This window comes from Arctopsyche grandis, chromosome 6 (genome assembly GCF_051622035.1).
Source record: "Arctopsyche grandis isolate Sample6627 chromosome 6, ASM5162203v2, whole genome shotgun sequence".
NCBI classification, from domain to species: domain Eukaryota; kingdom Metazoa; phylum Arthropoda; class Insecta; order Trichoptera; family Hydropsychidae; genus Arctopsyche; species Arctopsyche grandis.
Window position 1 is genome coordinate 16,119,035 of NC_135360.1, and position 10,630 is coordinate 16,129,664.

The following is a 10,630-nucleotide window of genomic DNA, read 5'->3' on the forward strand; positions in this document are numbered from 1 at the left end:
TGACGTATTGTATCGAATATAAGATGAAAGACAGCAATACAATTTAAATGTGTACATACATACATATGTTCGACACATTTTTTTTACATACATATAGTAATTTGGCAGCGTTGACGATATTCGAGTTTCATGTTAGAAATATTCACTTCAAACCTTTCTTTTATTTGACACTGTGTCAAGGATTTTAGCTACCCGTTTGTTCATTGGCCTGAATCTTTCAATGAAACTTTCGCGAACTTACATACATACATACATATGCACAGCACATTCTCGATTTACCACGACCGAGTAAACCAGGAAGTGGAAAATGTCAGCAAGTTCTATACACACAAATAGAGCCCTTACGTACAAACGCGTATGAATCCGTATTAGGGATTGCAATTCACCATCAAATTTCATAAACCGTTAAACGGCAAATGATTTTTCCTACTACCGGTCAACCAGTATTAACCGGTAAATGAAAAAGCTTTTTTCCTGGATTAAACAACTAAGTGACTACTTTTCCTAAAAGTGTTAAATTACATATATTTAATCGTAAATAATTAAAGATAAATCTCTGGTGAATAATGTCATATAAATGCGTTACAGTAAATTCGTAATAATAAATAAATTTTATGTTTTATTTTAAACCAATCATATTTATTTATTTAAAGTTTGGACCATTTGATAGTTCCAATATTAATTGAAACAATCGTCTAATGGCATTTATTACGATTTAGTTGGTCTGTGTTATCAGTGAATTCATCAATTTAAAATTGTCACATTTAATACTGAAAATAAACAAATTCCAGACAACCTAATTCACAATACGCCATTTGCATCGATTGTAAATCTAATATTATAAAATTATATGCGTGTACTAGTGATTCTGCGATGAGACGTCCCGGGATTTTTTTTCTCGGGAATTCCTGGCTTTTCTTGTTGTCTCGAGTCCTGGGACTCAAGACTTTAAATTCTCCAATTTAAAATGTGCGTAATATGTGTTACATTTTATTTGTTGAAAATAGTATTCTTATGGTTGAAACTCCTGAAAAAATTGTTTTTCATTGAATACAAACAGGTATTATATATGTACATGCATATGTATGTATATGTACATATGTATAAGACGACCATCTTAAGTGACCGTTGGCGATGGGTTTGCTGGAAATGATAGCAAACCACCAGCCTGCATGCTCTTTCGATTGAATTTTAACTGTTTGAATTTCAGAATGTACGAAAGACGAGATATTCATGGGGTTGCGCAGATGACATTTCGATGTACATTGATGATTGGCAATTCTTAAAATTGAGTTGGATCTTTCTGGCAAGTTTAAAAAGGCAAAAGCCGAGACAAAAGTATGAAATGAGCATGCAGCCAAATGAGCATGCGGGCGCTTGGTTTGCAATCGTTTGCAGCGCAGGGAAAATCGTTAATTGACTAGAATATGAGCCATATTTGAAACGAATCGAATATTAGCGCATTAAAAACTATTTCTGAAGTACTCAAATGTATTAAAAAATAAGCCTTTTTTATAAAAAAAAGTTTACATATATGTAAGCTCATCCTGGTAAATTGAACGTGTACTCTATAAATAGAATATAGTACAATTATGTATTTCAAAGGGTGATTCGGTTAGTGTTTATACGTACTAATAAAGATTCGTTTATACCAGCTCAGCTAAAGCCGGCAACTGCACGTAAACAGCAGTACGAAAAATATTCATAAAAACATTCTACATATATAGACACATTCACATGTAATGTGGCACAGATTACCTAAACACAATCTGCTTTAGGTCATCTACTTTAGAGAGTCTTTAATTAATATTATGTATTAGATGTATTATGAGCATTTATAAGAACTGTAAATAGGTTTTTGAGCTCTTTTTCCTATTATGCTGTACATTAACATTAGAATAGTATAATACTATGATTACTAACCAAAGTAAATTAAATTGTAAAATAGAAAATGATCAGTAGATCGGTAGTTATTAAAATAGGGGTGACCGTGAAAAAGTCGAAGTGAAAAAGTCGAAAATATTCGTTTATCATGCATACATTTGAAAAACGGTTAGTATATACCTATATATTTAGCCAGCAGTTTGGCTTAGTGATAGCGTTTATATTTAGCATCACTGAGGTCATAGGTTCGTGTCCTTGCCACTGCTGGTTAGATTTGGGGGTTTTGTGACTCCAAATCGATCGTTTCTCTATCAGAGTTTGCCAATTTTATCTGATCATTGCTGAAACGGTTCCTGAAAATTGGTATTAAATCTAATCCTGTTGTCACAAAAATCTGCCTGTGTATAATTTGTATTAATTATACACAGTAATCTGAAATCCATAGATGTCACTATGATTATTATTTCTGATTCACTCGTCACTCGACGCTCCGTGAGAACGGACGTGCCGAAGACGTACTCTCTGTGCGAGCGCTCATAATACAGCGATACGCCATACCGTCAAAAAACCCACACCTTTTAATTATTATAATTATTATTTCTGATTAATTGTTATATTCTATATATTCTGATTGTATATGTATGTATTACTGTATTTCTGATTTCTGATTGTTTATGTATTTCATTAACGTACACCCGTCGCATTGGAGCAAATCTGTAATGGCGAGTGTGTATTGATTTGTGACAATAAAAATAAAATAAAATAAAATAAAATATCAGTGGCGTGCGGTAAAAGTCGTACATCCTCACTTAATTTGCGCGAGCAGGATACAACAAGAACAAGAGAAACATGCTTTTCCTCCCGTATCCTGCGCACATTAAACAAGGCTGTATGACAAAAAGAGAGATAATTTCACTGCATGCCACTCATATATATTATATATACATAGTACCGTTTACCATGCACCCTTTTTTTTTGATCTTTTGACTTTAAATCTTTCAATTTTTGATCTTTGCCTTCCGATATTTGCTTTTTCGACCATTTCACTTTCAGTCCCATGAGGTAGACCATTAAAATAGATATAAGATGTATTGTGAACATAATTTCGTAATAATAAAAGGCATTTAAAAATAAAAAAAAAAATGTAATGTGTGTGTAACGTATCGAAACAGCAGCAGCCGACACGATCCATTGATATTATACAGCAGTACATGTCACCGACACGTATCAATCAGAACCGGTTTTCTTTTAGCATTGTGGAACTAGTTAAGCATGACGTGACGTTATAGTCGCAAGTGCACCAGTACTAAATAAATTCATTTTATACAGCGGTACATGTCATCGAAACGTATCAAATAGAACAGGTTATCTTTGATCACTGTGGAAATATTCACGCATGACGTGACGTCAGAGTGGCGAGTGCAACCATACTAACGAAAGTGTTGCCAGGTGCATATGAATATTTTCGGAAACGTCATATGGTGACAATATTGACTTGACGATATGAAGCAAGCAATATTGCGCCGTATCTTCGTGCTCTGTAGTGTTAATTTAAGTCGATTTTGCCTTGCACTCGTTCAAAACCAGTACGAACGTGCAGAAAACGGGCGGTGCTGTCTAGTATGAATAGAAGTAGTATTTTCCGTGCAATGTTGTGCCGAGCTGTTGACGTGAAGTGCTGGATAATACGTGTAAACGGACCTTAATAATATGAAAAGCGTGCAAAAGTATAAAAATATTATCATCTTGCAGACACAACATGAGGAATTCGTTTATTTTTTGCTTCGAATAATTTCACAGGCATATTTCCAAACCATATCGAAATTATTGTATAATAGTCGAAGGTCAAATTTAAGCGCGTTGAGGCCAAAACAGAATCAATCGAGATGTTTTCGAATGCTTCATGCTTTTCATTTGGCTAACTTGTTTTGAACTAACTGAACATTACGTTATTTTTGGAAGGCCTACCATGAGTCTTAACTATGTAAAATATTTCATTGTAATAGATGTAGAAATAGCAAGGCATTCTTTTGGCAGTTTTTCAAGAAGACTTGGTTCACTTTTGCGCATATCAACCTGTATTATTACTGTCGGATCATTCTAAAACTTCTAATTCAAAAATATTGAGCAAAATATGAACTATAACTAGCATCATTTTCTAGTAAAAAGAAAATTAATTTGTTTTATAAGTGCAATATGTTAATATTTCAATTTCAATATTGAAGCATTCTTCAACAAAGTTTTCCAAAGAAAAGAAAATATATAATTTTTGAGTAGTTTCATTGAAAAATTATAGTATCGTATCACAGAGTACGGATTCTATTATAATAGAGCAGGAGCTGACAACTAGATTTCTCGTCTGATTTAAGAATAGCCAAAATTTACATCAGCGGATGATGATACGAGAATGGGAGTACTCTCAAAATGGGACAAAACGTGAGTAAACACCGGGATTTCGTTTTGGGATGACTTCCGGTGTTGCTATAAGCTCGGTGATCGTCAACGTGTCCGGTATGACATAATGAGAATGGTTCAAAAATGCGATGGGAGGTGAGTGGTTTGGTCGGATAGTGTGATGGTTGGCGGCCCGGCCCGGCCGCTGATTGTTCCCCGGAATAGAGGAACACAAATAGACAGCTGGTTTGAACGCACGTTCTACCTGATGCCTTGCCCACACTACCGCGCTCCATACAACATCTCTTTTCGTCTCACAATTCGCTTCGACACTTCAAATTCGACCGATTTACGTCCATTCGAATCATTTCTCATCTTATTCATCAATCAACCGCTAATTATTTCGAAAAAGCATTGAGAAAACTAAGCCAAGTGCATAATGATACGAAGTACGAACTTTTCGCAAGAAGGAAATGTTTTACCTTATTTAAAAAGCGCACTAAATTAGAAAGAAGTGTTTCTATTTATTTTGTTTAAATAATATTTGAATCGAGCGAACCATTATTGTATATGACTGTTTATTTTAAACATTTCCTTGTTCAAAAAACAAATAACAAACTTTTTAATTTTGTAAACTTACAGCTTACAAGCTTAGCCAGCATTGTGGCTCAGTGGTTGCGTTTATGTTTAGCACCGAGAGGTTATCGGGTTCGATCCCGTGCTAATCTTTAATATTGCTGGTCAGACTTGGATAATTGTGACTCCAAGTCGATTGCTTCTTATCAGAGTTTGCCAATTTATCTGATTTCATTGTTGAAACGGTTCCTCCATCAAATTGGCAAAAATCATTATACTCGCTGTCATAAATATCTGAATTTGATTTATGTACAATATATAAAAAATTATATACAAGTCTAAATCCATAGATGTCTCTATGGAGTCATTAATTAATTAATTCATTGTTAATTTCGTGTTCTTCAGCCTCTCGAAATACAGCGATTTATGTAATAAAAATGCTGCAATGTTTATAATTAATTGTTATTAAATGTAATCTACTGTTATGCCTTCCTGGTAAATATGTATGTAAAAATAAATCTGTTAGTTCTAATGTTAATCTTTTAAATAATGACTTTTGAAATAAAATAAAGTAAAAATGAAAATATGGGAAATGAAAAGGAAAATCTTCACAAATCACGATTTTTTCATTTCAATAACATTCGAATGAACTTGAAAATAAAGTACAGAAATCGGAACAATTTTTAAGTTGTATCAATAATAAAAGTGAGTATCTAAATCAAAATGAAAATTATTATCCAAAGCCCATCATATACATATGTATTTTATAAATTATGCTTGACATATTTATAAATGAAATCTCTATAAAAACAGATTTATTGAACGATCATGGATTTTAATGTTCTTTGTGGTTTCTAAAATCTTAAAACATTAAAAAGTTATATTGTTAGGCCTGTATATAAATGGTCAGTTATTAATTCACCTTTTCGGCCAGTAAATGAAATAAGTTGTCAGTAATACATATGTATAATACATGTTATTAATTTAAATAATCAGTAATGTACATAAAAAAAATTCGTATTCAAATTAAATATATTAGAGGTGTGTCTTGGAGATAATCAAAAACATGAAAACGGAAATCAAATCACTGTATGATATGAAAATTCCTGTAAAAATGCATGAAATATTGTTACAGAAGAATTTCAAGCTAAAAAATAAGATACAAATATAAAATTTTCTGACAATATTACTAAAACTCACACTGAGCGTTTATTGTTTTTCACTAACCACTTTTATGAATATCATGTGATAATTTTTTCATTTAGTTACTCATCGTTTTTGTATTTAGCAACTGACCAAAAAGTTTATTGCCATATAGCCATCGATATTCTGCCATCTGCCATTTGTGTCAATATATCATATATACATTTTTATATCCCTCAAAAAGTTACTGATTAAGTCTTTCCAGGCTTATCTGAACGTTTTAACCTCTACCTATAATACATTACATGTACATGAATATAATATACACATAAAGTCGACAATAATTTATCAACTAGCATGTTCAGTTTGTTTGATCTAAAATAATAAAGTACATACATATGTACGTACATACATATGTAGTTTTGAACGAACGTGAACATTGCTTACGTACATTGAGTGTGAACTTACATACATATGATATAAAAGGTTGTTCCACTTTCAATATTCAGGATTAAATGTGGCCACCGTTGAAACATATTTTTGCAAAAGCTTATTCTTGTCACCGCCCAAAGTCCACCCAACCAACCATAAGCCGACGGTGAACGGAAGCTTATTCATGTAAATGCGTTTTGTGCAAATTTTAAAATATACATAATGCTGAAGAAGCGACTAAATTACGAACGAATGACGTTTGTCCAGCATGCATTCAACTGCACTGGATCAGATTACTGCAAGCATACAAATGCATGCTACTAATAACTATCCTTTCATTTGACTAAGTGTGCATGTAAGATTTTACTAGTGAATCTTAGCACGTATTTATATTAAACTAGCTTTATTACCCGGCTTCGCTCGGTATTTGTAATATAAACCGCTTAAACATGACTAATATAATAGTAAACATTTTATTAAATTTATTTGAATACTCATTTGTTTTTTTATTAAATTGACTGTCACGAACAAACAAACATATACAGTAAGTCTCTTATAAAAAAAATATATGTATACGAAATTATATGTATACCAGTATTCCAACCAATCAAAAACGAATTTGACAACGGGTAATCAGAAACGAATTGCACACATAAACACATAGAACTGTATTATAATCGGGATCTCTCGATGATAATCGGGATCAAATTACTATACACTTAATTCCTATGTCTCATTTCAGTCAACTTAGCTATAATATCATCACTGAAATACAAAAAAATGATTGAAAAACAGAAATAATTATTTATTTATTTGTTAATTTAATAGAAAATTGCTAATTAAAATAACAAACTAAAATTAATAAATATAACATTGAATTAACATATAAAATTAATAAATATAACATTGCACGAACATTGCACATTAACTTTTTATAATTGCATCTTCCACAGAGTTATCCATTAACACCCTTCAAGAAGGAATCAATGTTATTAGCACCTCTAATGTTTTCAAGAAGGGCATTATATGTAGATTTGAATACCTCTGTGAAAAACACCTCCTGCTGTTCTTGCTTCTTAACTCTACCTATAATTAATTTATTCCTATTTTTAGTTTTATGAATATGCGTATCTCTATTCCTAACTTTGTATATAATTATTAAATATCTAGGTAATGGATTATTATCAAGCTTATATAATGGCATCAATTTTTTTATAAAAAAATAATACAATATGGAGATTAAAAAAATTGTCATCCAAAATTAATAAAATATGATAAATAATGAACTGTCTCCACCTATAGTTTTTTCCGAAAATGCTCATACTTTAATATAAATACATATATGTACATACATAATCACTGTATATTGGCCATTCGGCGTAAAAACCTCAATTTATCTTCAAAATTTTGATATTCCTGCACAACTGTTGCTACTTAATGATATAAGGATCTCTACCTTTTTTACTTTATCTATGTTTTTTACTACAGGGTGACCTCTAAATATACGAATTTGCTGATAATAATCGCTGGCAAGTAAATCCGTCTAATATATTCCAAATGCCTGGACAACTACAGTGAAACAATGAGTTTAAGGCGTTATGAAAACCTTCATAGCAATTTGTAGCCTTGAGACATCTCTTAGCAGCTGCCTGAAAAACATTCAAACTTCTAATTGGAAAGAAGGATGATCTTCCTGCAACTCCGATGTAGGTTGTGAAGGGTGACTGGAAAAATGCACTCGTGATGTTGCACCATCGAGACATCCAAACTTTCAAAGATGCTCACGGAGAACTAAGCAATAGAATTCCACAAAAAAGCGTCAAGGGTTGTTTGTATGTTATCCGAGGGTGCTAACCTTTTTTGTGGAATTTTATTGCGTAATTTCTTTTTGAGCGCCTTTGAAAATTATGACTTCTCGAAACTGCGCTAATATTCAGTGCAATTTAGTGCATTATCCGGGAACCATTATGAAGATATAAAATAAGAAATCAGTGGAGTTATCCTCGTTCGGAAATATGGCAGCTAACTAGCCGCTTCGCGATACGATGAAAATAAATGTTTTATTTTTTATTTGTTCTGAATTGTCATTGTTCTGTTTAATCCTTTTCTGTTTTGTCATTTTTATGATTCGACATGTTCTGTTATGGAGTGTTCTATTTGATCCGGTTACCATATGTACATACATACGAATACATATAGCTTAGTTCAAACTGCACCGTATGATCGTATGAATTATGGATTAAATTCATAGGATTCATTCATGATTTTTAATAATCACGAATTTGTAAACCCATTTTCCTTGTGATATTCCACGATTGCGAGTGGGGTGTGATGACCCGTTGACGTCGTCTTTAATTCCAGTCTAATTTTAATGGATCGCACACGAGATTATCCAGCGCGATGTGTCGGGACAGTTTGATGGCTTTAGATTTATCAGCGTCGTCGGCAATGATTGATGACAGGCACTTTTGGCACTTGCCAAACGACAATTCTGCGTTTGATGCTCTCGATGCGATTGGATAATTAACGCATACATCAAACCATATCTCACGGATGCATCAATTCACTAATGGGTGCGGTTTCATCCGAAAAAAAAATGAAAACGATGTTAAACATTATTCATTATAAATGCAAAACCATTAACCGTGTATGCCTGCTTGTATTCATTAAAGTTTGTTTGAAAAAAGTCTACACCACATTTATTAATAAAACCTATTTTGACTCTCGTATTTTCTTCATGTATTTTACATATTTCAGATTCCAGACTTTATTTGTTAATAAAATTACACATTCCTATAAAAAATGCATAATTTATGATACGTATAAACATTGAATTTCGAAGTAGATTAATCAAATTTACGATTGAAATTTACATTTAATGTTTTGTATTAAATAGCTGATTAGTATATAATGAGGTAAAATATTTTATACTATTTTGAAATTGATTTGTCAAAAGCAAGAATTTAAATTATGGGTCAAGACGCATTTTTACTCACCGCTTCATATAAAAAAAACATTTATCATGTGACTATTAAAGCATCCGAGATTTATAAAAAAGTCAAAAGTATATATGTATATATATTTTTTTAATTTATTCAATTTAATTTTAGCATTTACGACCGCGTAAATAAAAATGAATCACGAAGTCATCTCTTCAAAATCTGATTTATCTACTTAGAAGTGATAGTTAAATATTATATGTAATATTTTTTTGTACGAATTTGCAATTACGTACGAATCGTCTATAAACGAGGAGGACACACAATGTTTGATGCATTCAAAAATAAATCGCTCGTTTAACTACTGCCTAAAAATAATTTTGGCAGTGGGAAACTTTGCTGAAAAAAGTTGCGGAAAAGAAATTCGGGCAGCAGGACAAACTGCACATCGGGAAAACTAGTCGGAATTTTTCAGTTTTTCACAATGCACGAAAAATATCAGGGAAAAAATGATTCACGAGGCATCGAGGCGATCGAATCTAGGAACGGGGACGTGTGCGTCTCAATCGTAAGTGGGTCAAGTGTGAGACGTGGATATTTTAGAACAGAAATATTTGAGAAGAAACGAAAATAACGCGTTTCACACGTATTCAATCACCTGAAGAGAATGTACTGTTTTATAAGTCGACGAAAAAAAGCTACAATTTTTCAACATAAAAGCTTATAGTTCATGATTTGGAAAAATCAGAAATATTAGGTAAATCTAAATTTGATTTACCGACAAATTCTAGCGAAACCAATCGATCAAATGTTTGTACGATTGAACTACACGTGTACGAGTATTATGACAACGTCAAACACATCAAGTAGTAAAAAGTTACACTTTTCCTTCCATTCCAAAAATGTGCAAAGACTAAAAAACACGAGAACATGTAAAATATTCTACAAAAAAACTGAAAATATAATAAGTCAATATTGATTTCAAAAACATATATTTATTATTTTAAAATATTTTAAAATCCAATACGATATGTATTTTTATATATAGTCCAGCGCACACTAAAAAAGTATGGAACGCTGTATGCTCTGCATAACTAGCAGAGGTAGGAAACGGAATACGTGGGTGAGAAGTATGACAAAGGTAGTGGATATACATATGTACATACATATGAAGTAGAGAGAGTGAAGACATTGAAATGGCAATGGCTGGGCCACGTAGAATGGACGGAAGATGGACGAAATAAATGCTAGAATGATACCCG